The sequence below is a fragment of the Halichoerus grypus genome, chromosome 5, assembly GCF_964656455.1.
Source record: "Halichoerus grypus chromosome 5, mHalGry1.hap1.1, whole genome shotgun sequence".
NCBI lineage: Eukaryota > Metazoa > Chordata > Mammalia > Carnivora > Phocidae > Halichoerus > Halichoerus grypus.
Window position 1 is genome coordinate 134,481,101 of NC_135716.1, and position 26,375 is coordinate 134,507,475.

Genomic DNA, 26,375 nt, shown 5'->3' on the forward strand with positions numbered 1-26,375 from the left:
CCCAGTGTGACAAATTATACCCCAAAGACACTCAACAGAGAGGACAAGGGTCTCAGCCTTCTGAACCTCTGAGTAGAATGTGATCATTACTCTGGCTCTCACTGACAAACACCAGTTTACATCAAATGAGAACACATGTCTGAATGGCTTCCCCTTTGTCGCTTGTTTTAGGACTTAGTCTTATTTATCACCCTTCTGGATCCTTATCATCATGTACTTTAATTGGATCTGTGCTCCTAGAAGGGATACCTGGTTTCTCTATTTCAGATCTGCCTTCACATTTCAACCTTCAACACCTCACAGTGTCTCAGAGAAGCCGACTCATTTTATGCAATGGTAGCAACGGGTGTTAAAAAAAAAAAAAAAGTACACAGACCATCAAAACTTAAATATGAAAACCAGTTTGTTTTAATTGGACTTCCTCTTGTATCCTTGTCCCTCTACAGTCTATTTTCAAAATAGCAACCAGGGTAATTCTTTAAAAACCTAACTGAGGTCACATCATTCATTGGCTGAACACCTAATTGGTCCCCATTGCATTCACCGTGAGAGCCAAAATCCTTACAATAATCTATGAGTCCTTACAATAATCAGGGAGATGATGAAGATTATAATCTTCATCATTTCCCTGACCCCACTGCTCATTAGACACCCCTTCCTCACTCTATTTAAGCTGCCGTGGCCCTTTACTGTTCCTAGAACATGCCAGGCATGCTTCTGCCTCTGGAATTTTTCAGTGGATATTCTCTCAACTTAAAAATGCTCTTCCCCAGTTTGCTCCATGGCTTTTTCCCACACTTAAGTCACTGCTCTAAATGTCACCTTGTTATTGAGGGCTGCCCAGATCACCCCTACTCTACTCCAGCACTCTCAAAAGAGTGTTTTGTTATTCCTTGTTCCTGGCTTTGTTATTTTTGCACACAGCACTTATCACCTTTTAGCATATATCATTTATATATTGTCTGTATGAACTATATCTTCCCACTAGCATATGACTCCATGAGAAAAAAGATTCCTGTATTTTTTCCACTGCCTTACTGTCAGTGCCTACTTTCATGCTGAGCATAAAGTAGGTACTCAATAAATATTTTTTGAAAAATTAATTCATTAATTAATAAAAACAAAGTCCTGTCCATATGCTTACAGCTAAAAAGAAAGAAGATAGTTGGCCTAGTTTATAATTCAGTAAGAGTATTTTCATGAGAATATTTTGGGTCAGGATGAATGTGTAAGTACCTCTCCCATAGGAAAAGGCTTTATTTTCCCTTGTGGTTTAGAGAGCAATATAATTGTTGATAAGCATTAAACAGAAAAGAGGGGGCCATTAGTGAATGTGGTTCATTTAATCCAAGCAGGCAACGTGATGCTTTTTGGGAAAGCTAATAAAGGACTGCTTTTAGATTATGAAGCAAATATAAAATTAGCAAAGGCTATCTGGGAAGACTCGATAAGGAGAATTTTTAAAGATGGCATGTGGCTAAATTACCACAACAACCACAGCAAGAAACTATACTTTTACTCTTAGAAACAGAAAAGGAGGCACATTATGTTATTTTTCAATTCCATAGGAGTATCAAAAAGTTTAAGTTTCTTCTTTTTTAAATAACAGCTTTAATTCATTGAGCTATAATCCATATGCTGTAATATTCAACTTTATAAGGTATCCAATTCAATACTTTTTACTATACTCGCACTTGTGCAACCATCACTGCTACCCAATTTTTAAACATTTTCATCACCCCCAAAAGAAAACCCATCTTCATTTACCCCTCCCCTAGCCCATGGAAACCACTGACCTACATTCTGTTTCTATGGATTTGCCCATTCTGATCATTTCATAGACACATAACCATACAATACATGGCTTCTTTCACCACATTCTCAAGGTTCATCCATGTTGCAGCATGGATCAGTATTTCATTCCTTTCTATTGCCAAATAACATTCCATTTTATGGATCTATCACATTTTGTTTATGTTGATTGTCATTTGAGTGGTTTCCACTTTTCGGCTATTATATGAACAATGTTTCTATACAAGTTTTTGTGTGGATGGGTTTTCACTTTTCCTGGATATATACCTAGGAGTGAAATTGCTGGATTATATGGTAGCCCGATGTTTTACATTTTGAGGAATTGCCAAACTGTTTCCAAAGTGGCTGCACCATTTTACAACATCATCAACAATGTGTGAGGGTTCCAATTTCTCTACATCCTATCCAACATTTGTTATTGTCTGTCTTTTACATTATAGTCATCTTAGTGGGTATGAAGTGGTATCTCATTGTGGTTTTGATTTGCATTTCCCAAATGGCTAATGATGTTGAGCATATTTTCATGTGGTTATTGGCCATTTGTATGTTTTCTTTGGAGAAATGTCTATTCAAAATCTTTGCCCATTTTTAATTGGATTATTTGGCATTTATTGTTGAGTTGTAAGAGTTCTCTATATATTCTGAAAGTAAAGTCCCTTACAAATATTTTCTCTCATTCTAATGGTTTTCTTTTCACTTTTTCCTGGTGTCCATGGAAGCACACAAGTTTTTGATCTTAATGAAACCCAAGAACACAGTCAATAAGATATAGTGGTAGTGCATGGATTCAAATATAAGTTAAAGAAACAGCCTGAGAAACACAGCTTGCTCAAGGTCACTCATCTAAAGATCCCAGAATCAAAGCCCAAACCTAAGTCCTCTGACTCTATTATTTCATGTGTAGCGTGTCCTACTGCCTATAACAGATATTGTTGGTCTTTTCATAAGAGCTGAACTACTAATAGCAGAAATTCCTCCAGATAGGGAAAAAAGATTATACATATGGCATACATTACTCTAGGATAATGTCTACAAAATGGTTCTCCTTTGGATTTCTATTAAAGCATGTGTGACTGATGGAGTGAATCCTGGCTTTCAACTGAGAAGGCTGGGCAACATCAGGAAATAAATAGAAGGAAAACAATGGCAGAGACTTACATACTTATAGACAAACACATCTCAGGATTTGTGCCTAAAGCTCATGAAGTGGAAAAGCAACAGGGAATAATTGTTATCTGAGAGCACAAAGACACATAGGCTGTCTATCAACACCTAACAGCATGAGAGACACAAAACAACTTCGCCTGAGCAGTCTGTTTCATTTAGTAATAAGTCACGCACCAATGCTGAGTAGAGACCTTCCACAGGCTGGCGCTGATTATCTGAAGTGTGATGGGCAGCTAGATAGCCTTTAAGTACTTAAACAGGGCAGCCCTTATTTTATTTCACTAATTTTAACCTCATTAGTTTTAAATGACATTTAAAAAGTTATTTTGCTCAAAACACTATTTCAAAAAGATAAATGCACCCCTATGTTAACTGTAGCATATTTACAATCGCCAAATTATGGAAGCAGCCCAAGTGTCCATGGACAGATGAATGGATAAAGAATATATATATATATATATATATATATATATATATATATATATATTCACTCTGTCTAATAGATTATTATTAAGGCATAAAAAAGAATGAAATCTAGCCATTTGCAACAACATGGATGGAGCTAGAGAGTATAATGCTAAGTAAAGTAAGTCAGTCAGAGAAAGACAAATACTATGTGATTTCACTCATATGTGGAATTTAAGAAACGATAAAAATGAGCACAGGAAAAAAAAGAAAAAGACAAACCAAGAAATAGATTCTTAACTATAGAGAACAAACTGGTTACCAGAGAAAAGGGGGGTGGGTGGATGGGTGAAATAAGTAATGAGGAGTAAAGAGTGCACTTATGATGAACCCTGAGTAATGTATAGAATTGTTGAAACACTGTATGGTACACTTGAAACTAATATAACACTGTGTGTTAACTATACTGGAATTAAAAAAACAGTACAAACAAAAGAAAGTAAAAATTATTTTGCTCAGGAACAATTTTACATGCCAAATGTGAAATAAGTCATTAAAGTACTCTATAATAAATGTGTCTCTGAATAAAATCTTATGGGATGAAGAATTTGAAAAGTTATTTCCAAGCCATCTCCTTACATAAGTATTTCTTAGATATAAAAAATTAAAATCTATACTTTCTGACTTAGAAATAATAAAAACAGTACTAATGATTAACAGTAGTAAAAAGACATTACTCTTACTTATTACTATTATTAATAATAGTAATAATAGTAGTAGTAGTACTAAAATAACAGTGATAGGTGATTAATAATAGCACTAATAATTACTTTTATACAGTACTGTGGAATTTCCAAAGTACTATCACATATATCATTGCATTTAATCCCTATCACAATCTTCTGGGAAGAGTATCCTTATCTCCATTTTATAGATAAAGGAATCGAAGTCCAGATTCAGTCTCAACAATCATCAGTATATCAGATACTATGCCAGATATTGTTACCCATGCAGTATTAGCTACCACTCACAACACTTTTTGAGAAAAGTATTGTTAATTCCATGCTTCAGATCAGTCTCTGGGAGAATTACAAATTGCCCAACCCTGTAGCTAGTAGGAGGCAGTGAAGGAATTTGAGCATAGTTCTTTGTAGTCTAAGATAGTGCTCTTCTAGTAAGAAACGATAGTTCCTGAGATAATGTTTATAAATGAAACTATGTTTGACAAAAAGTTTTCATGGTAGTTATGTGGATGGGAAGTTGTATTTTGTTTCTGAGACTCAATAAGAAAAACAATGACAATAGAAATAGTTCACATTCACTGAACACTTACTATATCTCAAACATTGAGTTAAGTAAGCACTTTGAGCTTACTGTTATTTAATCCTATAAACAACCCTATATTATTATCTCAACTTAGGATATTGAAAACTAAAACTAAGAAAAGTTCCGTAAACTATCCATGACCATACTATGGCTGATTGAGTTCAAATCACATTGAATTGGGTCTTTTGTTTTTTACAGAGAGAAACACAGTAGATAACCCATCAATCTATTATCCTAATGACTCCTAATCCTTAACTCATTTTTCAGTTTACCTAAGGTCAGACAGCACGTCATCCATACACTGTAATCAGAAACCAGCATAGACTGGGCAGCAAGCTGAGTCCACAGTCATGGAACAGAGAGAAGCTAGCTGGTTTACCCAAGATCTCATGCATACTTTAACAAAATTTACCAGCTCTTTTAGATACTAGTCCCAGATAACGTGTCAGCAGACTATAAAACAGCCTCTCTCCCTTTCTTGGAAGCCATAGACTACTAGATTCTATGTGTGTGTGGGTCACGAGATTGGCAGAGCAAAGTAGGCAAGCCCATGAACCTGTGAAGAACCAAAGCACCACCAAAGAACCTTGTGAAGGCATAGCTTGTCCTGTGTATTAGTTTTCAATCAGAGATAAAGTGAGAGGGCAGAAAATCCCTGGAGACTCAAGGCACCTCAGCACTGACCACTTTGTACTACAAAAGTTTGGAACTTCTAAAGACCCCCATACATAAACACTGAACAGAGCACTTTTTTTCTTCAATAGTCAAAACTAGAGTTTTGGGTTAAAACTAGAGCCATTTCTGCACCACAGCCATGCCATAGCCAGCTCGGTGAGCACTCCACCTGCTCCCCTATTCTTTGCTGTAGCAGCAGCCCTGCCACAGCTGACAGGCACATGCAGCCCACACATGGGACACCCTTTAAATGATTGGATCTGATGGTCAGGGGGAATTGCACTTTTGGCCCCATGGGCCATCTTCTACACAAGCCCACTCCTTCAAGACTGAAAGAGGTAGTAGTTTCACTGATTACATAAAAACAAACATAGAGTATCAGGAAAAATGAGAAGAGAAATATGTTCTGAACAAAAGAACAAGATAAAAACCTCAGACAAAACCCTTAATGAAACAGACAGTTTACCTGATAAAGAGTTCAAAGTAAGGGTCATAAAGATACATACCAAACTTGGGAGAAGAATGGATAAACACAGTGAAAACTTCAACAAAAAGACAGAAAGTATAAGAAACTACCAAACAGAAGTCACAGAGCTAAAAAATACAATAAGTAAACCAAAAAATACACTGGAGGGCTTCAACAGTGGAATGGATGAAGCAGAAGAATGGATAAGTAAGCTGGAAGATAAAACAATGGAACTCACCTAGATAGAGCAATAAAAAGAAAAAAACTATTTTAAAAAGTAAATATACCTTAAGGGACATATAGGACAACATCAAGTGGAATAACATCTGCACTATAGAAGTCCCAGAAGGAAAAGAGAGAGAGAGAGAGAGAGATTTATTTGAAGAAATAATGGCTGACATTTTCCCCAACCTGGTAAAGAAAATGGACATCCAGGTCCAAGAAACCCAGAAAGTTCTAAAGTAGACGAATCCAAATAGATCCACACTAAGAAACATTATAATTAAAATGTCAAAAGTTAAAGATAAAGAGAGAATCTTAAAGCAGCAAGAAAAAAGCAATGTGCTGTTTACAGGGGAAATGCCATTAGGCCATCAAATTTTAAAGCAGAAACTTTGTAAGCCAGAACGAAGTAGCATGACATACTCAAAGTCACGGTGAAAGGCAAAAATTTCTAGTAAAGAATGCTGTACCTAGCCATGTTATCATTCAGATTGGAAGGAAAGAAAAAGAGTTTTTCCAGATAAGCAAAAGCTAAAGGAGTTCATCACTACTAAACCACTCTTATAACAAATATTAAAGGGAATTCTTTAAGCTGAGAAGAAATGGCAGTAATTAAAAACAAACAAAACATACTGGAAAAGATAATATACAGTAAAAGTAGTAGATTAATAGCTTTATGAAGCTAACAAATACTAAAAGACAAAGGTAATAAACTTAACTAAAGTACAATAATTATTTAAGGGATACATAAAATAAAAAATGTAAAATGTGGCACCAAAACTTAAAACATAGGAGGGGGATAAAAATTTAGAGTTTGGGAATGGGTTCAAACTAAAGTTGTTACCAACTTAAAATAGACTGCTATATACATAGGACAATATATATGAACATCACAGTAATCACAAAGCAGAAGCTTACAGCAAATGCACAGAAGAAAATGAGAAAGAAATCTAAACATAACACTAAAGAAAGTTATTACACCAGAAGGAAAGAGGGAAAAAGAAGGACAAACAGAATAACCACAAAACAGAAAACAGTAAGAAAAATGGCAATACATATATAACTATCAATAATTACTTTAAATATAAATGAGCTAAATCTCCAATCAAAAAACATAGAATGGCTGAAAGGATTTAAAAACAACAACAATAACAAGACTCATCTATACGCTGCCTACAAGAGACTCACTTCAGAAGTAAGGGCACAATGACTGAAAGTGAAGGGATAGAAAAAACATTTCATGCAAATGGAAACAAAAAGAAACCCGGTGTAGCTATACTCATATCAGACAAAACAGACCTTAAAACATTGACTGTAATAAAAGACAAAGGGCATTACACAATGATAAAATGATCAAGTCAGCAAAAAGATATGACATTTATAAATCTATATGCACCTAACACAGAAGTACCAGAGTATATAAAGCAAATATTAAGAGACCTAAAGGGAGAAATTGACAGCAATACAACAATAGTAGGAGATTTTAATACTCCCACTTACTTCAATGGATAGATCATCCAGACAAAAAATCAATAAGGGAAACTTAGCCTTAAATGACACATTACATCAGATGGATTTAATAGATATATACAGAACCTTCCATCCAAAAGCAGCATAATATTCATTCTTCTCAAGTGCACACAGAATATTCTCCAGGATAAATTACAATTTAGGGCATAAAATAAGTCTCAATAAATTCAAGAAGACTGAAAGATATTAAGTATCTTTTGCAACCACAATGGTATGAAACTAGAAATCAGTTATAAGGAAACTGGAAAAACTACAAAAATATGGAGATTAAACAACATGCTACTGAACAACCAATGGTCATCAAATAAATTAAATGAGAAATCAAATGAGAAATCAAAACATACCTAGAGACAAATGAAAACAGAAACACGACATACCAAAATCTGTGAGATGCAGCAAAAGCAGTTTTAAGAGTGAAGTTTATAGCAATACAGGCCTCCCCCAAGAAAGAAAAATCTCAAACAACCTAACATTATACCTAGAGGAACTAGAAAAAAGAACAAGCAAAAGCCAAAGTTAGTAGAAGGAAGAAAACTTAAAAAAGATCAGAGCAGAAATAAATGAAATAGAGACTAAAAAGACAATAAAAAAGGTCAATGAAACTAAAAGCGGGTTCCTTAAAAAGATAAACAAAATTTACAAACTTTTACCTAGACTTATCAAGAAAAAGAGAGGCCTCAAGTAAATAAAATCAGAAACAAAAGAGAAGCTACAACTGATAGCATGTAAATACAAAAGATCCTGAGAACAACATACATGAAAAAATTAGAAGACAACCTAAAGTAAGTGGATAAATTCCAAAAAACATACAATCTTCCAGGACAGAATTATGAAGAAATAGAAAACCTGAATAGATCGATTACTACTAAGAAGATTAAGTCAGTAATCAAATACCTCCCAACAAACAAAATTCCAGGACCAGACAAATTCACTGGTGAATTCTATCAAACATTCAAAAATTTGATACCTATCCTTTTCAAACTCTTCCAAAAAATTGAAGAGGAGGGAATGCTTTCAAACTCATTTTAAAAGGCCAGCATTACCCTGATACCAAAACCAGACAAAGACACCACACACACAAAAAGAGAAAATTAAAACTAGAGCCATTTGATGAATACCTACTTGACACTGATAAATTTTACCCACACTGGAAGTGATGATTGTCAAGGGCTTTATATGGCTTCTTCCTAAGAAGCTTGCAATTTTGAAACCCTTAACTCCATTGTAAAGATAATGGAACTAAAGATCCAAGAGATTAAGTTACCTGCTCAAGGTCACAAAACTAGTGGGTGAACTTGGATTCCAGCCCAGATATACTTGGCTCTGAAGCCCTTGTTCCTTGCACTCTCCAAAGCCTGAATAGAATGTCAGTCCCACCACTAATTAGTTGTGTGTCCCAGGATAAATCATTTATACCAGCAAGCCTCAGTATCTTCACGTTTAAATGCAAACTATAATAGAGCTGCTGTAATGATAAAACATAAAGAGGTAAAATATAAACAATACTACTACTAACCTCACAGGTTGGTTAGGTAGATATCTTAAATAGGTCATTTGCATAAAAGCACCTGGTAAACAATAAAATACTACTAAATATGAATTTAAAAATAATTGAAACTTCTGTAGAAAGGAGATTCTAAAAAGATGAATTAAAAAAAATAAAAAGATGAATTGATTATCTTATTCAAAGAATTGAGTGTTAAAACAGAAATGCATTGAGAGTAAGATTATCCTTTAGATTAGGGCAAGTGTCAAAAGACATCCACAGGGAGCAATTTCCCTGCACCCAGTCTAAGAACACATTCCAAAGAAAACAAAGGCCAGTCTGTGTGTATGTGTGTGTGTTTCTGTTCAGGTTTGCATGCCTGTGCCTGTTTGTGCATGTCGGTGCTGAAATGCGCTTCACTGTACCGATTTTATCTCTCAATGTGATCATCTATAGAGCTCCAGATGTTCTGTAGGAGTTGCTGAGCACCTAATTTGAATGCCAAAAGAAAGGTGCTTATAGCATGTTTCCAAAATAATGTGTTTCCGAGATTTGGGAGTATATACTATAATTTTCAACGAAAAAAAACCCGTCTTTTCATCTTTCAGAAGATGGTTGTTTCTGGATGTTTTTTAATTCCTTCCTGACAGTGCACACACATCCTTCAGGATAGAACTCTGATCTGTAAATAATAACATATTGATGTTCTGACAGTGCCACTCTGGAGTTATTGTTGCAGGGCTGGAAGCCAACTTGGCTCCTGATCATGAAATCTGACTGAGGTGCCTCCTCTTGATGGCTCTTTGTTTTTGTATGTGAATAAATCTTAGAGGCACAGTCATATAATTAGATCTTCAGAGGCACTAAGAATCAATTTGACTTTAGAAAACTTTCCATGAAAAAAAAGGATCTTGGAGGTCATTGAGTCCAACTTGGTCATTTTACAAATAAGAAACTGAAGCAGATGCTTCTGTGGGGTCACTTGGCTGGCCAGAATTTTTTTTCTAAAACTACATTAGATACTTGTCTCCATTAAAACACAAACAAATACAACAAGAACAACAAAAAGCTTAAGCCGGTTGTGTCATGTCTAACTGCGTGCTGAGTGCTAACTCCTTTAGAGAGGTGGAAAGGAGTGATAGAACAGTGGTGGTAGTTAGAAGCCCACAGACCTGAAAATTCAAGTTTCATTGCCACTTAACAGGTAACAAAGAATTTAACTTCTCTGTACCTTGGAGTTTATATCTATAAAACGGAGATAATACACTGTACTATTTAAGGCTCCTGTAATTGCAAGTCCCAAATATCCAATTAAAAGAGACATAAGTAAAAAAGAGTAAAGTATTGGCTCATATAATGAAGCCATTGGAACAACTGAAAGAGTAGAAATAGTGCCAACTTCAAGGAAGGCTAAAGAGAAAGACTCAAATGCCTCTATCTCTGGTGTGACTCTATTCTTTACACGTCAAGTAATTCTCTAAGTCTCTCTCCTCCTAGTGGGACATGGTCATAGGCCATGACATATATAGCCTTATGATTAGAAGGAAAAACACTTTTCCTCTTTAGCGTTCACTGTAAAACTCCTGTGTAAGAACTTTAATTGGGTCTTCTTTGGCCACGTGATAACATCTCTGGCCAGGAGGTGGGGAGCTATATGCAAAGATCTTATTAAAACATCCAGTGTTTAATGAGAAGAGGTATTTTCCAGAAGAAGGAGGCTATTCAGGACAGAATTATAAATGTCTGCTAAAAATGCCTACCTCAGGAATGTAAATATCACATAAGATAACAGACTTAAAATGTTGGACACGTAGTGAGTGCACAACAAATGGCAGCTGCCCTACCCTACTATAAATCTTCTTGAACTAATTTTGCATGTCTTCCAGGCAAGGGTGGGGGAAACAATGAACTCTTGGGTAACAAAGACAGGAAAAGTGAACGTTTTTAAGGTAATTCTACAGAAGAAAAGAGAACACAACCCTAGTGTGCCAGGCCCTGGAACAACCCGGCAGAACTTTCAAGATTATTTAAGTCTGTGTCCAAGATCCTATTACCCATGATAATGATACTTTATATGGAGATTATCTGAAGTGGCTTTAATAAACTTGCTTTTCTTTCACTCTTTTGGTTTCACTGGGTCAAAATTTAAAAATCTATTAGTTCCTATTTTTTTTAGGGTGGTGTTCCTTTACTACTCTTGGCTCTGTACCTAAATCGACACAATGGAGCATTAGTACGAGAGGACTCTGAGCCAATGGAATGGTGTCCATGTCCCTATCATAAGCCCACACTGCAATTACCCAACCCAGACTGCAATTACCTAATTGTTCTAATATGATACATACCCACTTATCTAGAAGAATCTGAAATTGAGATTCTCAAAATGTTTCTTCAGAATATTCTGGAGATTTCAAAAATATGGAAAGATGATCATGTTTTACTTTGCCTTTGGATCATGGAAAAGACCATTCAGCCTCTAGTCAAAAAACTTATATTCACAACTCATACTCTCATTCAACAAATATCTTTTGGGCAATAATAATACAACACTCTTGAACTTATATTCCAGTGAGGAAAAGGGGGACCATAAAGAATGAAGCAAATATATAATATATTGACAGGTAAGTAAATAAAGAAAAATAAAGTGGGTCAAGGTACAAAAAGACATGGAATGGTAGGAGAGGTTTTCCCTTTGAGTAGAATCAGAGGGAATTGAGAGAGTGAATCATGGGAAAATGTGATAGAAGAATATTGGAGACAGGGCCAATAAATGCAAATGCAAATACCCTAAGGTAGAAATAAATTTGGACAGAAAGGTGAGATCTAGTTCAAGTAGACCTTATAGGTTCTAGAAAAGACTTTAAGTTTTAATTAGAATAAGAAAAGAATCCCACAGGATAGTTTTACATATAAAAGAAATACTTTGGTTGCTCTAAGGAAGACAACTACAAAAGGGGAAAGAAAGGAAGCAGAGCCCAGACAGAATTGTATTCCAGAAGCTGAGGCTGGTGATAATGGTGGCTTCGCCTAGATTAGTAGAGGTAAAGACAGTAATAAGTAGTCAGATTCCAGGTATATTTGGAAGGTAGAGTCAACAGGACTTACTGATTGAGGAAATGCTGAGCCTGAAGAAAGAGAGGCATTAAGGATGACATCTAGGTTTTTGGTGAGGGCACCTGGTTGAGTCTAGCACAACTTCCCAGAAAGGATTAGAGCAGGATTTTCCAGGTATCTGCTTTAGGAATGTAAGCCTGAGATGCCTATCTAGAGAGAGTTAAGAAGATTCTTGGATATACAAGTCTGGAGCTTTAGGGAGAGAACTGGGTTGAAGATATAAATGTGGGAATCATCAATTTGCAGAAAATACGGAAAAGCAGGGTCTGGCACCTTGGGAGTGAGTAGACAAAGACAAGATGAGAGACAAGAACTGAGCAGTGGGAAACTTAGGTAGTTGAAAAATTAGTGGAATATATCATGTCTGAAGCCAAATGAAGAAAAATGGTTGAAGGGGGAGGTTCCTAATTACCTTGATAAAAGCATTTTCAGTGGAGTTGTGGGGATGAAAATCAGATCTGAATTAAGTGAGGAAAGAATGTCAGATGAAAAAGTAGAGATAGTGAACACAGCTTTTGGGCTTTGCTGTAAAAGAGAAGACATATAGGGTTTGTTCCTGATGTGGAACTGATGTCCACAGAGTGAATCTTAAGGATGGAGAATGTTTGCACATTGAAGATAATGGTCCAGTGAAGATTGAGAATTAAAGTTTAAATAGGAAAATGAGTGTGAATTTGTTTTATGAATTAGAAAATGTTATACAAGTTTCAGGTGTTTAATAATTTGATCTTAATGAACATTCACAATCTAACCTTTAATAACCCACATCTCACAGAACATTTTACCGTGTCCCTTTTATAAATATTTATGATGACATCATAAACACTCTCCTGACTATTTCTTGTTTGTGTTCAACTCATAAGAGATGCTTTGTTAGTCACAATAATAGCTATTGAATTTGAAAAAGGATGAAATTGTTCATTTACCAATGAACTCATCCTTTTAGTTTCCTTTCACTCACTCATTCCTACTGGATCTGAAACCAGATAAAAACACAAATGCCATGTTTTAATCCACTCTAACAAGAACGTATCAAATGCTTACTACATAGAGGTAATCATAGGTTTTGTGAGATTTACACATTAGTAGATTTATATCATTTAGATATTAAATCTTATCAACCTGTCTCTTAAAGTCATCTTCACTTCATCCCATACTTTGCATTTCTACTGATTCTGCCATGTGAAAAGGCAAGGACATGGAATAGCGTAATGTATTTCATGAATGATGTTGGCTTTGTAGAAGCATGAAGTACAAGAGATTGAGCAGGGGTAAGAAATAAAGCTAAAGTAGGCTATAAATATCCTCATACTAATTTGGATAATAAATGCTATTAATAATTTTAAGCTGGAAATATCGTGGCTTGAGTTGTATTTCAGAAAGATCATTTTTTTTAAGATGGATTAGAAGAGGGTGGGTAAGAAGTAGATATCAGGAGCTTTATTTAGCCATTCATTCAATATTTTGAGCACCTATAGGATGCCAAGAAGTGTGCTAGATTCTGGGGATACCATCCAGGGAAGACATAAATAACCCTGCCCTGGTGGTAATAACTATATTACATATACATTATTATATAAGTGTGTAAATATAATATGATATAAATGTATACTATAATATAAATAAATAACCTACTGTTAATAACTGATAGGTACTTATAATATATGACCAACTCTTGGTTATATTAGGAAAAATTAGCCAATCTGTGGATCAACCCTGCTAAAAATTAATTTGAAAAATATATTTGTGGAAAAACTATAATTAGTATGAACCAGAGGGTATATATTTGGAGGCATATATTTTTGAATCTGAACAGTTATGAGGTAGTGGGGGTCTGGGGCAGTCATGATAGGTCATGTGAAATTGTGAGAGAGTAGAAACTATAGGTAAGCAGAAGACATGAGAAAAGAGAAGAGACCTATAGGGCAGGAGAAGCAAGAGGAAAATGGAGCAACCCTACAGAAAGAGGAGACATCATCAGAAAGAGAGAGGGAATGAGAAAGAAACAGGTAAGAGTGGACTCAGAGGGCATCTTGGTTTCAGAGTTGATTTTAGCTCCATCTAGATGCATCTTGAAAACTCTAGCCCTATTACTTGAGAAAACTGTGTAGGTCTGTATTCCTGCAGTCAAAAGGACTTGGGAAAAACACTTTGTTGGCAGTCTCTACTAGCCTATTCTTTGAGCCACAGCAAAGGATAGTGGATGAGAGAGACATGAGAAGAGGTTCGTGTTCTCAGTTCTTGCAGAAATAAAAGGTAGTGTGAAAGCATTTGTGCTTTCATAAATGAAGCATGTGTAGCCACCTTTATACCACAAATGCTTCCAGAAAAACTCCTGGCAGCTGACAGTGCTTTAGGTTATGTATTGTAGAACAAAAGAAAAGAGTGTTTAATTCACAAGGTATTTTATCCATGAGTGAAACCAGAAAGTGGAAAAAAGCAAAGAGCAGGATCAAGGATGGCTCCAGGGACAAATTGGTTTCCCTAAGGCCCCTTTTCTGCCACTTCCTACCCTCTACCCTTCAATTCCCTTTCATTAAGCCTGCCCCCAAACGTGTGCAGGGCTCATTCTATCAAAGGACCACCTAGTCATTCCAGGAACCCTTAGAAGGTATTCCACTATGACTTTGGTATTGAGCTAGATATTGGGGTCACAGAGATAAAAAAAAAAAACCTTCGTTCCCTTAAAAGCTCAGTCTAGTAAGAACTTGGGTAAATAAAATAGATAAGTAAATAATAGAGAACAAAAAAATTGTGCTGTGGGGCACCTGGGTGGCTCAGTCGTTAAGCGTCTGCCTTCAGCTCAGGTCATGATCCCAGGGTCCTGGGATCGAGCCCCGCATCGGGCTCCCTGCTCAGCGGGAAGCCTGCTTCTCCCTCTCCCACTCCCCCTGCTTGTGTTCCCTCTCTCGCTGTGTCTCTCTCTGTCACATAAATAAAATCTTTAAAAAAAAATTATGTTGTAACAGGAAGAGAGTGCAGAAGACCAAAGGAAATAACCCTAACTCCTCTGTGTAGTGGGAGTCTTACAAGGAGGGCAATTTAGCTGTCTTGAGGAGGAAATGGTACAGAAGCAAAGAAAAAAGGGAACGGAATTTGAAAAAGATATCAGCATATGTTTTTAGTAATTCCTCCCAGGTACATTTGCAGATAAAATAATTCTGAACCAAATGAGTGGATTCCCAATAGTGGCATATCAAACATTATGGCTTCTTTGTAACAGGTATTTTTGGATCAGTTGAACTCTCTGATGCCCTTCAGAACATACCACATACACTATTCTTTTACAGGTTTTATGAAGACAGAGCTTTCCAGCCCACCACAAGCTGGCTGTCCAATGTTTATATGTAGAAGTATTAAGGTGAGGAGGTACAGAGGGGAAAGTTCTACTTCAAAGGCAGAAATTAATTCAGTTCAACAAATACTTAGGAGCATCAAAATTTTACTTATTTGCTTCCCTCACTAGACTATGAACTCTCAGAGGACTGAAACTTGTCTAATTAATCTTTATATTCCTCAGCAGCTAGTCTAGGACCTGGCATGGAGTAAATACAAATATTGGTGCATGAATGAAAGCTCTATACTCTGTAGGGAACATAGAAATTAAAAACAAAACAAACAAAAACCAAAAAATCATGAAGTTCTTAACTCCCTCAAGCCACAGAGAAGGGGAGATGGTCACCATGAATACATTTTAGCATAATGCAAAGCACAGCAAGGTGACTCTGCTACCAGGAAATCTGTTGGGGGTTCAAGAGAGGGAGAAATGATATCTAAATAGGAAAGCAGTCAAGATTTGGGAAGGCAAATGACATTTGCATAGGGTCTAAGGAAGAAGACAAGGAATCTGATGGCTGAGAAAAGGAAGGAGAGAGACTCTAGACGGAGAATACGGGAACTAGCAGAGGCACCAAGCGGCAGGGATGTACAGAGCTCTTCCAGAGCATGATTAGCAGTCTGGTGTGGAGCATGAGTAGGTAGGCAAGTTGAGAGGTTGTAGAGAGGGGCAGGCACTATGTGACAAAGGACGCTGTGATTATTAGTTTTATGTATCAAGTTGATTAGGCTACAGTATTTGATATTTAATAAAATGCTAATCTCTGTGTCTCTGGGAAGGCATTCTGTTGACTGAAGTCAATGATAAATTGACTTTAAGTAAAGATTACCTCAAATAATGTGGGTGGGGCCTCATCCATTCAGCTGAAGGCCTTAAGAAACAGGTTTCCCAGCGAAGATGAAATTCTGCCTCAAGACTAACACCTGCTTGAGTTTCCAGCTTGCTATTTTAGACTCAAGGCTGCAACATCAACTCCAACCTGAGTTTCTAGCCTGTCAGCCCGCCCTACAAATTTTAGACTTGTTGGCCCCCACAATCATGTGAGCAATTCCTTAAAATAAATCTCGTGTGTGTGTGTGTGTGTGTGTGTGTGTGTGTGTGTGTGTTTTGTTTCTCTGGAGAACCCTGACTCATAGAGACCTTGAACGTTAACACTAAAAAGCACAGACCTTGCTTGGGTGGTGATATACTGCTGTTACAGAAAATGCTGTCACTCCACCCGTTCACCAAAAGTGCTCCTCCCTTTGAGGACCCCACAGTGCTACTGACTTTCCCATATTCCAAGGCATTTAAGTAAACGGCTCTGGGGATTGCTTCCAGATACGGAAAACAAAGCTTGTCACTGAAAAGCTTCTAAAATGGGTTTCCCCTCCCTTGTATCAAGCAGTGTTGTTATGATCACCAGAATCCCCAAACAGCTCTGTTACACCAGAAATTTTCAAGTGTAATTATGTTTCAAAACACAACAGAATTGTTTTGTATCTTCAAAAAGAAGTATCATCCAAATAGATTTTTATCATTTCTATTTTTTACAGCTACTTTGAGGCTTTTACGGTACCTTTTTACTGAAGGGTTCAAAATGTGCTGTTGATATTATAATATTAACTTGTCACTCAGCTGAGTTAACTTCAGTGAACATTTATCAGTGTCACACCAGGTGCTGTGACAAGCACAGAGAAGTATAATAACATCTCAGCAATACAAAATGCTAGGGGAAACTCATTCAGGATAGCTGGGCTTCTCTATTAATTCAACAAATATTTACTGAGTGTCTACTATGTGACAGGCACTTTGCTAGATTTGGCATAAAGAAATCAAAAGTGGTTTCTGCCATCAAGGGATTTAGAGTACACAAAAGAAGCAAATTAAGAAAAAATGCCCATATTTGTTAGATGTTCTTCACTGATATTTTATTTCAGGACATAAAAAGTCTTTATTGTGAAGGTGACACTTAACGTGCGTTTTTAATAATAAGTAGATGTTTGTCAGTTACACAAAACTGAGGCAGTGAGAGAGCAGGGATGAATAAAGGCATAATTTATTCTGGGGAATGGGAGCTTCATGAACAAAGTTATAAAGTGAGAGAGGCTTTATTTCTGGGAAACTGAACATAATGGTTAATTGCGATTATGGTATACACTTAACATGGGGCCTGGAAGAGAATAACTATTATTATCATTACTTCATCATATATGATGCTTAGAGTGTGACAGAAGTTATGGCAAGAGATGAATGAAGCTGAAGAGGTTAATCAAGTTCCACACTAGGAGGCATCATGAGCTAAACTAAGATTTATTTATCTATCATCTATCTATCTATCTATCTATCTATCATCATCATCTATTTATATTCAAGTATAGTTGACACACAATGTTACATGAGCTTCAGGTGTACAACATAGTGACTAGACAAGTTTATACACTATGCTATCTATGCTCACCACAAGTGTAGCTACCATCTTTTCCTAGGCATTGCTATTACAATATCATTGACTATATTCCCTATGCTACCTTTTATTCCATTGATTTATTCTATTCATTCCATAACTGGAAGCCTAAATCTCCCACTCCCATTCACCTATTTTTGCCCATTCCCCTACCCACCTCCCCTCTGGCAACCATCAGTTGGTACTCTGTATTTATAGATCTGATTCTGCTCTTTGTTTATTTGCTTTGGGTTTTTTTTTTTTCTTTTTAGATTCCACATATGAGTGAAAGTATATGGTATTTGTCTTTCTCAGTCGGACTTATTTAACTTACCAAAATACCGTCTAGGTCCATCCATGTTATCTCAAATGGCACAATCTCATCCATTTTATGGCTATGCAATATTCCATTATGCGTGCACGTGCATGTGTGTATGGTATCTTCCTTATCCATTCATCTATTCATGGATACTTAGGTTGCTTCCACATCCTGACTATTGCAAATAATGCTGCAATAAACATAGGCATGCATATATCTTTTCAAATTAGTGTTATTGTTTTCTTTGGGTAAATATCCAATTGTGGAATTGGATCATATAATATTTCTACTTTTAATTTTTTTTAGGAAACTTCATACTGTTTTCCATAGTGGCTGTACCAATCACATTCCAACCAATAGTGTATTAGGGTTCCTTTTATCCACATCCTCACCAACACTTGTTATTTTTTATCATTTTGATTTTACCCATTCTAACAGGTGTAAGGTTTCATTGTAGTTTTGATTTGCATTTCCCTGATGAGTGATGTTGAGCATTTTTCATGTGTCTGTTGTGTATGTCTTCTTCGGAAAAATGTCTATTTAGGTCCTCTGCCCATTTTTAAATTGAATTACTTGTGGGGGTTTTTTGGTGTTAAGTTCTTAATATATTTTGGATACTCAGCCTTTATCAGGTATATCATTTGTGAATATCTTCTTCCATTCAGTAGGTTGCCTTTTTTTTTTTTTTTTTTTTTGGTCAGTGTTTTCGTTTGCTTTGCAAAAGCTTTTTATTTTGATGTAGTCCCAAAAGTTTATTTTCCTTTTGTTTCCCTTGCCTTAGAAGACTTATGTAAAAAAATGTTGCTATGGCCAAGGTCAGAGAAATTACTGCCTGTATTCTCTTCTAGGATTTTTATGGTTTCAGGTTTCACATTTAAGTCTTTATTCCATTTTGAGTTTACTTTTATGTGTGGTGTTAAAAAGTGGTCCAGTTTTGTTCTTATACATGTAGCAATCCAGTTTTTCTAGCACTATTTATTTGAGATTAAATTTTAACATGCAGGCAATGGGGAGTCACTTCAGCTCCAGCTAGCTTGGCTTTCTGTTTTTGAAAAACCAGTCAAAGCCCATTACATCTTACAGTTTTCTCTGCCTATAAATCCCTTGACCCACAAAATATCCAACAAAGAAAAGTCCAGGACCTATTGGCTTCATTAGTAAATTCTACCATTTAAAAAATTAACACAAGTCATTATCAAACCCTTCCAGAGGAAGAAGCAGAAGGAGAAGGAGGAAGAAAATGAAGGAAAAACAGCTTCCAACTCATTCTGTGAAGCCAGTAATACCCTAAATCTAAAACCAACCAAACACAACACAAGAAAAGAAAAATAAAGGCTAACATCCCTTATGGATATAGATGCAAAAATCCTCAACAAAATACTAGAAAATTGAACCCAGCAACATATAAAAAGTACTAGACATCATGACCAAGTGGAATTTAACCCACGAATCCAAGGTAGGTTTAACATACAAAAATCAACTAATATAATACATGATCCTCATAAAATGAAGGCTAAAACCCAAGTGATCACCTCAATAGAGACAGTAAAAGCATATGACAAATTCCAACACCCTTTCAGGATATAAATACTCAACAAACTAGGAATAGAAGGAAACTTCCTCAATCTTTGGAAAACCCACAGCTATCATCATATTTAACAGTGAAAGATCAAATACTTCCCCCCTTATTATCAGGAAAAGACAAGGATGTCTGCTCTTACCAATTCTGTTCAACATTATACTGGAGGTTCTAGTCAGAACATATGAAAGAGAAAGAAATAAAAGGCATCATGATTGGAAAGGAAGAACTATTTCTATCTAGCGATTACAAGATCTTGTAAGTGGAAGATCTTAAGGAATCTACTATAAAACTATAAGAAAAACTAGAAAACTGAGTTCAGCAATGCTGCATGATACAAGACCAATATACAAAAATCAACTGTATTTCTACACCTTAGCAATGAACAACCTGAAAATGAAATTAAGAAAACAATTTCATTTACAATGGCGTCAAAAAGAATAAAATATTTAGGAATAAATTTGACCAAATGCTATGGTCTGAATGTTTGTATATTCCCAAAATTCCTATGTTGAAATTCTAACCCCCAAAGGTAATGTCTTTTAGTAAATAAGCCTTTTGGGAGATGCTTAAGTTAGGAAAGTAGAGCCCTCATGAATGAAATTAGTGCCTTATGAAAGAAGCTGCAGAGAGACCTCTAGATTTTCCACCATGTGAGGACACAGTGAGAAGGTACATGCTATGAACCGAAAGTGGGCCTTCACCAGAAGGTGACCATGCTGGTGCCTTGAATTTGGACTTCCAAGCCGCCAGAACTGTGAGCAAGAATTTCCTGTTGTTTATAAACTACCCACTTGGTGGGATTTTGTTATATCAGCCGAAATGGACTAAGTCACCAAGGAAACATAAGACTTCCACACTAAAAACTATGAAACATTGCTGAAATGAAAAATAAAGAATTAAATAAATGGAGAGATATCCCATGTTTATTGACTTGAAGAGTTAATATTATTAAGATGATGATACTCCCTAAAATGTTCTACAGATTCAATGCAATCCCTATCAAAACACCAATTAACTTCCTCCCCCTGCTTTGAACAGAAAGAGAAAAGCTGATCCTAAAACTGATACAGGATTACAAAGGATTCCATGGGGAAGGTGGTGCAAATTCTTACATGTGTGCGAATGTATTCATTTAATGATACAGCTATGATACCCATCCCCCAAAAGATAAGAAAACACGTTTATTCTCATTTCTATTGTCTTTCTGCAAGACTTGGCAGGGTTATTTTGGTAAAAGGCAAATAATTATAGCCTCAAACGATAGAGTAATACCAAATCATTAGACACTTGTTAGGACAGAGCTCTTACTACAAGTCAGGCTTTCTCATTCTAGTTTCTCTTCCTGAGTGATGTAAAGCATTTCCACAAATAACTCCAAGAAACAGAATAAAGTAGGTAAGAAATGCCCTCCTGGAAGCACTCTATTACTGCCATCTATAATTTGCTCATTCATCCTAATGTCTGAGTGAATCCAAGCTGACAAGAAGATTTACTAGATTTAGAACATAGCATTTACTCTGACCAAGGCATTTGAACCAGAAAAGGCAATGTGATATGTATGGACTCTTTTACCTCTTCCTTGAAACTGTTTGGTTATTGAGAGGAAAGTGTCAATGTAGGCATTAGTAAATTGTGTCATGGATGGTGCTTAAGTTCCCTCTCCAAATTCTGTCATGAGCTAACAATGTTGTCTTAGGCAAGTCAACACTCAACCTCAGTACCACCCTCTGCAAAATGGCAGTATTTCCCAACTTACAGGGCTGTTGGGAGGGCCAAATATGATAGATACGGTTGATTAACAAGAAATATTTATTGAGGATCTACTTTGGGCTATGACAATGGGAACATAAAGAATTTATATTTTTTTGTTTATTTTTAAAGATTTTATTTATTTATTTGACAGAGAGAGAGAGACAGTGAGAGAGGGAACACAAGCGGGGGAATGGGAGAGGGAGAAGCAGGCTTCTTGCAGAGCAGGGAGCCCGATGCGGGGCTCGATCCCAGGACCCTGCAATCATGACCTGAGCTGAAGGCAGACGCTTAACTACTGAGCCACCCAGGTGCCCCAGGAACCTGAAGAATTTAAAGATGGTCTTTGATTCAAAAAGGCTCACAGCCTAATCTGAGTGCACTTTCTAAAATATGATATATTGATCAAATATAGATACTATTTTATTTCCATTCTTCCATTGTTCCTTCCCACACAAATTGGCTAACTTGTGCTTCTTAGGCTGTCCACCTATTTTGTGGCCGATGGCCAGCTCATTAGTGTAGCCATACACAGACTGTGAAACAATATGGACTCAAATCAAAACAGGTTGAATTTCCAGGTTCTGAAGTTGCAAACATCTCCTCACCAGAGAAGTCACCTTTTGTGTTTACCCATCTGTTTTAGTGTACAGTAGGTGCAAGAAAGTACAGGATTTTAAACATGGTGAATTTTTCGGGAGTATTAATTTTCTGCTGTTGCAAGCAATTTATTTATTCTATTTTTTTGGTTTCAAATCATTTTAAAACTGCTGATCCAATAAATAAGCTGAATCAACATGGTTGTTGTAAGCAATTTAAAACATGACATAACATAATAATAATAAAAAAACAACATGATTTCCATCCTAAACTTAGAATAGAGACAAAATTTACATGAAATTTTAATATATAACCTTGAGTCCCTAGGGAGAACCAAGCAGACTACCAAAGTGTATAATACTAAGATGGGCACATTTCAAGTATCTTAGCTCAGAGCTGTGACATTTGTGTAGATTCTGTGTGTGTGTGCTGTGTATGTGTGTGTTGTTATTGCACAATGTCAGGGCCACCATTCACATAGATTTTGAATTGAACAGTGTCCTGGAAGTTGTACACAGTGGTAATTCTATTTAGCTACTCATCCGGGTAAAAGTCTTGGTATACTAAGTCCATAAAAATCATGCTGCCCAGGATATAGCCCTCTCCTAAGTCTTTTTCAGGATAAGTAGTTTGGGGTTTTGTTTTGTTTTGTTTCGTTTTTGTTTTTGTTTTTACTTTGTGTGTGTGTGGCCTAACATGTGATCTATCCTAAAGACTGTCCCAGATCCTTTGGAATAATGTGTATTCTGCTGGTTTTCGATGGAATGTTCTGTATATATCTCTTAGGTCCATCTGGTCTAATATGTCATTCAAAGACATTGTTGATTTTCTGTCTGGATGATCTTTCCATTGATTTAAGTGGAGTCTTAACTTCCCCTACTACTATTGTATTACTGTCAATTACTTCCTTTATGTCTGCTAATATTTGCTTTGTGTATTTAAGTGTGTCTGTGTTAGGTACATTGATATTTACAGCGGTTATAATCTCTTGTTGGACTGAGTCTTTTATCATGGTCTCTGTCTTAACATCTATTTTGTCTAATATAAGTATGGTTACTCTAGGTGTTTTGTTTGTTTGTTTGTTTGTTTTTGCTTCCATTTGCATGGAATATCTTTTTCCATTCTTTCACTTTCAGTTTGCACGTGTCCTTAGGTTTGAAGTGAGTCCCTATAGGCAGCACATAGATGGGTCTTATTTATTTATTTTTTTAGCCATTTAGTCACCCCATGTCTTTTGATTTGAGCAGTTGGTCTATTTACATTTTTTTTAATTTTTAATTTTTTTATTTGGGTATAGTTGACACACCCTGTTATGTCAGTTTCAGGTGTACAACACAGTGATTCAACAGCTTATACATTATGCTGTCCTCACTGCAAGCAAAGCTACATCTGTAACCATACAATGCTATTACAATATCATTGACTATATTCCTTTTTTTTTCTTCAAGTTTTTATTTAAATTCTAGTTAAACATATAGTGCAACATTGGTTTCAGGAATAGAATTCAGTGATTCATCATTTACATACAACATCCAGTGCTCATCACAAGTGCCCTCCTTAATACCCATCACTCATCTAGCCCATCCACCACCCACCTCCCTCCATCAACCCTCAGTTTGTTCTCTATCTTTAAGAGTCTCTTATGATTTGTTTCCCTCTCTCTCTCTTTCCTCTCGCATATGTTCATCTGTATTGTTTCTTAAATTCCACATATGAGTGAAATATGGTATTTGTCTTTCTCTGACTTATCTTGCTTAGCATAATACTCTCTAGCTCTATCCATGTCATTGTGAATGGCAAGATTCCATTCTTTTTGATGGCTGAGTAATATTCCATTGTTTATATATACCACCTCTTCTTTATCCATTCATCACTCAATGGACATTTGGGCTCTTTTTACAGTTTGGCTATTGTTCATAATGCTGCCATGAACATCAATGTGCATGTACACTTTTAAATCAGTATTTTTGTATCCTTTGGGTAAATACCTAGTAGTGCAATTGCTGGATTGTAGGGTAGTTCTATTTCTAAATTTTTTGAGGAACGTCCATACTATTCTCCAGAGTGGCTGCACCAGTTTGCATTCCCACCAACAGTGCAAGAGGGTTCCCCCTTCTCCACATCATTGCCAACACCTGTTGTTTCTTTTGTTAATTTTAACCATTCTGACAGGTGTGGGGTGGTATCTCACTGTGGTTTTGATTTGTATTTCCCTGATGATGAGTGATGTTGAGCATCTTTTCACGTGTCTGTAGCAATCTGGATGTCTTCTTTGGAAAAGTGTCTATTCATGTCTTCTGTGCATTTCTTAATAGGATTATTTGTTTTTACAATGTTGAGTTTGATAAGTTCTTTATACACTTTGGATACTAACCCTTTATCAGATATGTCATTTGCAAATATCTTCTCCCATTCCACAGGCTGCCTTTTTTGTTGTTTCCTTCACTATGCAGAAGTTTTTATCTTGATGAAGTCCCTATTGTTCATTTTTGCTTTTGTTTCCCTTGCCTCTAGTGATGTGTCTAGTAAGAAGTTGTTATGGCTGATGTCAAAGAGGTTGCTGCCTGTGTTCTCCTCTAGGATTTTGATGGTTTCCTGTCTCACGTTTAGGTCTTTCATCCATTTTGAATTTATTTTTATGTATGGCATAATAAAGTGGTCCAGTTTCATTCTGCATATTGCTATCCAGTTTTCCCAACACCATTTGTTGAAGAGACTGCCTTTTTTCCACTGGGTATTCTTTCCTGCTTTATTAAAGATTAGTTGACCATATAGTTGTAGGTCCATTTCTGGATTTTCTATTCTGTTCCATTGATCTATGTGTCTGTTTTTGTACAGTACTATACTGTCTTGATGACTACAGCTTTGTAATATAACTTGAAGTGTGGAATTGTGATGCCTTCAGCCTTGCTTTTCCTTTTCAGGATTGCTTTGGCTATTTGGGGTCTTTTGTGGTTCCATACAAATTTTAGGATTGTTTATTCCAGCTCTGTGAAACATGATGGTAGTATTTTGATAGGAATTGGTTTAAATGTATAGATTGCTTTGGGTAGTATATTTTAACAGTGTTTGTTCTTCCAATCCATGAGTATGGAATGTTTTTCCATTTCTTTGTGTCCTCTTCAATTTCCTTCACAAGTGTTCTATAGTTTACAGAATACAGATCTTTTACCTCTTTGGTTAGGTTTATTCCTAGGTATCTTATTATGGTTTTGTGTGCAAGTGTAAATGGGATCTATTCCTTGATTTCTCTTTCTGCTTCTTCGTTATTGTTGTATAGAAATGTCAACAGATTTTCGTATATTGATTTACATCCTGTGACTTTGCTGAATTCATGTATCAGTTCTAGCAATTTTTTGGTGGAGTCTTTTGGGTTTTCTACATAGAGTATCATGTCATCTGCAAAGAGTGAAAGATTGACTTCTTTGCCAATTTGGATGCCTTTTATTTCTTTCTGTTGTCTGATTGCTGAAGTTAAGACATCTGGTACTATGTTAAATAGTAATGGTGAGAGTGGACATCCTTGTCTTGTTCCTGACTGTGGGGAAAAGGCACTCAGTTTTTCCCCATTGAAGATGATACTAGCTGTGGGTCTTTCATATATGGTCTTTATGGTGTTGAGGTGTTTCCATCTATCCCTACTTCTTTAAGTTTTTTATCAAGAAAGGATGCTGTTATTTTGTCAAATGCTTTTTCTGCCTCTATTGAGAGGATTATATGGTTTTTATCCTTTCTTTTATTAATGTGGTGTATAACATGATTGATTTGTGAATACTGAACCACCCCTGCAGTCCAAGAATAAATCTCATTTGATTGTGGTGAATAATTCTTTTAATGTACTGTTAAATTCGATTTGCTAGTATCTTGTGGAGAATTTTTGCATCCATATTCATCAGGGCTCTTTACTTGTAATTATCCTTTTTAATGGGGTCTTTGTCTGGTTTTGGAATCAAGGTAATGCTGGTCTCATAGAAGGATTTTGTAAGTTTTCCTTCCATTTCTATTTTTTGGAACAGTTTCAGAAAGATACATATTAATTCTTTTTAAATGTCTGGTAGAATTCTCCAGGGAAGCCTTCTGGCCCTGGACTTTTGTTTGCTGGGAGATTTTTGATTACTGATTCAATTTCTTTGCTGGTTATGGGTCTATTCATATTTTCT

The 26,375-nt window shown here is 36.1% G+C and overlaps 1 protein-coding gene across 8 annotated transcripts in view; it reads right to left on the reverse strand.

Moving 5' to 3' along the window:
- The window catches only part of PDE4B (phosphodiesterase 4B), a 524,480-nt gene that overhangs the window by 189,162 nt on the left and 308,943 nt on the right, over window positions 1-26,375 (reverse strand). The window lies entirely within an intron of this gene.